Source organism: Staurois parvus, unplaced genomic scaffold (genome assembly GCF_062004578.1).
Source record: "Staurois parvus isolate SC_StPar_1 unplaced genomic scaffold, SC_StPar_1.0 ptg000029l, whole genome shotgun sequence".
Lineage (NCBI taxonomy): Eukaryota > Metazoa > Chordata > Amphibia > Anura > Ranidae > Staurois > Staurois parvus.
The window spans coordinates 666,094-671,650 of record NW_028317825.1 but is presented as its reverse complement, the minus strand read 5'-3'; the positions used below and the strand labels follow the sequence as shown (position 1 = coordinate 671,650).

The 5,557-nt window shown below is 45.5% G+C and overlaps 1 pseudogene; it reads right to left on the bottom strand.

The window, feature by feature from the left end:
- Nucleotides 1–1,221: 1,221 nt before the first annotated feature.
- Nucleotides 1,222–1,337, bottom strand: LOC149471035 (U2 spliceosomal RNA; annotated as a pseudogene).
- Between the last annotated feature and the right edge of the window lie 4,220 nt (nt 1,338–5,557).

Here is a 5,557-nt window from a genome sequence, read left to right as displayed (position 1 = left end):
GTATAGTGGAGAAAATAAATATTTTATCCCCTACAGATTTTGTACGTTTGCCCACTTACAAAAAAATGAAGGGTCTCTAATTTGTTATTATAGGTGTATTTTGATGGAGACAGAATATCAACCAAAAATAAAAAAAAACACATGAAACAAATGTTATAAACTGAGTTGCAGTTCAGTGAGTAAATTAAGCATTTGATCCCCTACCAACCAACAATAATTCTGGCTCCCAGAGACTGGCTATGTGCTCATGTGGTACACAGATTAGCACTGTTAATTTACGAAGATGCTCCTAACAAGAACTCGTTAAGTGTATAAAAGACACCTGTCCATAGAATCTCTTTCTGTCATTCAAACCTCACCATCATTATTTTTAAGTCCGCAAACGTGCAACTATAACGAAAAACCCGTAAGTGTTTCACAAAAAAGTGCAAGTGCAAAAACACCACACAAAAAGTGCACTTAGGGGTGTGCTGTGTCCTACCCCTAAAGGGGCTTGGACCGCTTACCCTGATCCCCCGGGGCACGAAGCTCCTGACGGGGACAAGGTTCCCACTTAGTCCTCCTGGCCAAAAGGCCTGGTGGACCACCGTTCCCTATGCCCAGCCGAAGCCGGACATTCAGTACTAGGCAAGGGGACTCTCCCGAAGAAGAGTCCTCTAGGGATCAGGGGAGGAAGGAACCGTATGGCCACACATCCTCCCCCTAGACTTCAGGGTAGGCCCGAGGACCCACACCCTCCATCCGTGAAAAACACACACATAAGGCAAAGAAAAAGTGACAAACGTGGGTAAGTGCATAATAAATAAATAAATAAATAAGAGAAAGAAAAAATAAAAAAGTGGTACCGTGCCGAATTGTGCACAGACCAGGCCCTGAGGCCCGTAGCAAAAATTGCCCTGGACTTAGCCAAAAGACCTGGTCCTTAGGGCGCTGTGCAAAAAGAGGTGAAAAACAGTGGCCATGTGTCATCTTCACACCGTGGGGTCCCACACCCAAGTGTTACTAGTGACACCCCTGAGGCGACTACTCAGGGGGCACTGAGTTTGCGGACTTTTTGCGTCCCCAGCCCCAGGCCAGACCAAGGTAGATCCATCCAAATCAGGAGGTACTGGGTCTTTCCAGTCTTCTCAGAGGAATTACTCCCGGGGCCCCAGCTTAACTCGTGGCGCTCCCCGGTTTCTGTCCCTCCGGTACTAGCCTTCCGGACCCCCATCATACCAGTGAGGGTACTATACAACAACCATCCCCGCAAAGCTAGAATGGTCGGGAGCACCCCCACTAGACACTGATAAGAACAGATACTACACTTGATCTTAGCCAAAAGGCCGAGAAGCGACATTATGGGTGAGACCAAAGAGCTGTCAAAGGACATCAGGGACAACATTGTAGACCTGCACAAGGTTGGAATTGGCTACAAGACCATCAGTAAGAAGCTTGGTGAGAAGGAGACAACTGTTCGAGCAATTATTCAAAAATGGAAGATATACAATATAACCATCAATCGTCCTCGGTCAGGAACTCCATGTAGGATTTCGCCTCATGGGGTAAGGATAATCATGAGAAAAGTGAGGGAACAGCCCAGAAATACATGGGAGGAGGCTGTGAATGATCTCAAGGCAGTTGAGACCACAGTCACCAAACAAACCATTGGTAACATAATACACCGCCATGGATTGAAGTCAAACGATTCAGAGAAGGATAGGGAGAAAGTGCTGTGGTCGGATGAGACCAAAATTGAGCTCTTTGGCATTAACTTGACTTGCCATGTTTGGAGGAAGAAAAATGCTGACTATGACTCTAAGAACATCATCCCTACAGTTGAACACGGAGGTTGAGGGGCCAATGGATGGGTCCATGTATTATAAAATCTTGGATGAGAACCTCTTTCCCTCAGCCAGAACACTGACGATGGGTTATGGATGGGTCTTCCAGCATGACAATCACCCAAAATATACAGCCAAGGCGACAAAGGAGTGGCTCAAGAAGAAGCACATTAAGATCATGGAGTGGCCTAGCCAGTCTCCAGACCTTCATCCTATAGAAAATTTAGGAAGGGAGCTGAAACTTCGAGTTGCCAAGTGACAGCCAAGAAACCTTAAGGATTTAGAGAAAATCTGTTAAGAAGAGTGGACCAAAATCCCTCCTGAGATATGTGCAAACCTGGTAACCAACTATAAGAAACGTCTTAACCCTGTGCTGACCAACAAGGCTTTCTCCACCATGTACCAAGTCATGTTTTGCTTTGGGATCAAATACTTATTTTACTCACTGAACTGCAACTCAATTTATAAAATTTGTGTCATGTGTTTTGTCTGGATTTTCGGTTGACGTTCTGTCACTATAATTTCAAATACACCTATGATAAACATTATAGACCCTGAATTTCTTTGTAAGTGGGAAAACATACAAAATCTGCAGGGGGTCAAATAATTATTTTCCAAACTGTATTTATTTGAGAACACATGGGTCCCTTCAAATTTGCTATATTTTCAGAGGCATTCAGTAACACTTTAGAATTAACATGATGAATGGATACAAGACAAAATTCTGGTTAACTTCACTTTCTGGCTTTTTCAGTATTCTTTTCTTTTTTTTTTCCTTTCCATTTCTTCCTTCATTTGACCTTATGTAATTTCTCAGGTCATTCACTTATAGTTGATTTCAGAGATGTGTTTATTAGAGTACACCATCTGGCGGGCGGATGATCAGGAAACATGCATGGCATAACTGCTGATATCTTCCCATACTGCTCTGGTATACAGGAGCAGAAATATCAAACCTGATTTTTGTGTAACAGATGCTGTTGTACATGAAAAAAGATGTAGTTTACTTACAGAACAAAATTTTAGAACACTTAAAACTACTGAAATAACAACTTGGTAATGATCTAATCCAGGATTTTACTCGCCAATTAAAAGGTGTAATTAAAACACTACCAACCCACCTACATTCAGAGCTTATCAATGCGATTCCAGATAATCCAGAAATTGGGTTCTTCTAAATGTAGCCCACTTACTGAACAAATCTCAGGCCTAGAAAACGTGTTAAAGCTATTAGTCTCAAATATGGCTAGCTTCATGCAAGATACAACTGATTTCCTGAACAAGATGAACAATATATAACAATTACCACCAAATACACTCTTAAACAATGTGGATTTAAAATCTCTGTACAGTAACAAGTCTCACAAGGATGGGATTGCTGCATGTCAGATTTTTATCATCTATGCCATTTTATTTATGGCTGACCTGGAGGACAAATTCCTTAACAGGATAGAACAAAAGCCATATATACATAAGGCTATATTGATGCTATTTTCATCATAAAGTCAGGTGAGGAAAAAGACTCCTTGATCAATGCTTTTTGCCGTTCAATCAAATAAAAATACTATTCATACATTTCAGCTTCCTAGACAGCACAGTATCCATCAGGGATGGCAAGCTGCACACCAGTACACAAGAAACCCACTTACTGATGCAACCATCTCCACAGTTACAGATTCCACCCAACGCACCAAATGGGTCATTATACACAGCCAGGCCACCAGATACAGATGACAGAAAGAAAACATCTCAGAATATTAGCAGAATCTTTCCATAGGAACGTTTACAAGAACTACACCATCAATACAAATGTAATCACAGCCTTGAAAACCCAAAGAGAAAATGTCTTACAACACAAAGAGAAAAAAACAAATAACTATGTACTTCTAGTAACCACCTAGAATCCAGCACTAGAAGGGATAAGAAAGACAGGGCCGGATCTAGCCTGTCTTATGTGGGGGTGCAGTAAAAAATGTCAGGGAAGCAGAGGATGGGAGGTCAACAGAGAAGTGCACAGGGGGTCAGCAGGGCAGAGAATAGGGTAAGCAGTGAGTAGGGCTGTGTACAGGGGTCCACAGGACAGAGGACAAAGGTCAGCAGAGCTGAGGATAGAGGTCAACAGAGCTAAGAGCAGGTTTCAGCAGGGTGGAGAAAAGGGGTTAACAGGGAGGTGGACAGGAGAGGACAAGGGTGACTGCTGGCAAGGCAAAGGACAGGCGTCACTTCTGGCAGGGCAGAGGACGGGTCACTGCTGGAAGAGCAGAGGTTAGAGCAGTATAGTGAGAGGTTAGGCTAGTATAGTGGTGGGTTAGTGTAGTATAGTGGCAGGCTAGGGCAGTATAGTAACGAGTTAGTACAGTATAGTGGTGGGTTAGGGCAGTATAGTGGTAGGTTAGTGCAGTATAGTGGTGGGGGTTAGGGCAGTTTAGTGGCAGGCTAAGTCAGTATAGGGGCAGGCTAGGGCGGTATAGTGGCAGGTTAGGGCAGTATGGTGTCAGGCTAGGGCAGTACAGTGGCAAGCTAGGGCAGTATAGTGATGGGTTAGGGCAGTATAGTGCTAGGTTAGTGCAGTATAGTGGCAGGCTAGGGCAGTATAGTAACAGGTTAGTGCAGTATAGTGGTGGGTTAGTGCAGTATTATGGTAGGCTAAGGCAGTATAGTGGTGGGTTAGTGCAATAAAGCAGTAGGTTAGTGCAGTATATTGGTGGGTTAGGCAGTATACTGGTAGGTTAGTTAACTACTTGCCAACCGCAGATAGCCGAATGACAGCTACACTGCGGCCGGCCAGTTCTGGGAGGGCGTCATATGACGTCCGGCCAGTTCTGGGAGGGCGTCATATGACATCCTCCCAGAACGCGCTCTCCTGCGCGCCCCAGGGGGCGCGCACCCAGCGATCTCCGTGATCGCTGTGTCCTACGGACACAGTTGATCACATGATGTGGTAAAAGGCCAATCACAGCGGCCTTTTACTATGTGATCAGCTGTGTCCAATGACACGCTGATCACCGGGAAATGCAATTGCTGGTTCTCAGCTGCATTTTCCTCACGCTGTCAGAGCGTGAGGAAAGTACTGCCGAGAACCGACAGTTGTCAGAGCAGGGATCGGCACCGATCATCAGGGCACTGATGATCAGTGCCCAGCAGTGCCACCCACCAGTTCCGCCCACCTGTGCCCAGCAGTGCACCCACCTGTGTCCAGCAGTGCGCCCACTTGTGCCCAGCAGTGCACCCTCCTGTGCCACCCAGCAGTGCCACCTACCTGTGTCCAGAAGTACCACCTACCTGTGCCCAGCAGTGCCACCCACCTGTGCCCACCAGTGCCACCCATCAGTGCAGCCCAGCAGTGCCACAAACCTGTGCCCAGAAGTGCCACCTACCTGTGCCCAGCAGTGCCACCCACCTGTGCCCAGCAGTGCCGCCAGTCAGTGCCCAGCAGTGATGCCAGTCAGTGCCACCTATCAGTGTTGTCTATCAGTGCCTCCTATCCGTGACACCTCATTAGTGCTGCCTATCAGTGCCGCCTATCCGTGCCACCTCATTAGTGCTGCCTATCAGTGCCCATCAGTGCTGCCTATCAATGCCCATCATTGCCACCTATTAGTGCCCATCAGTGCTGCCTCATCAACGCACATCAGTGAAGGAAAAAAATTACCTGTTTGAAAAATTTTATAATAGAAACAAAGAAACTTCTTTTTAAATTTTTTTGCTATTTTTTTTGTTTATAACGCAAAAAG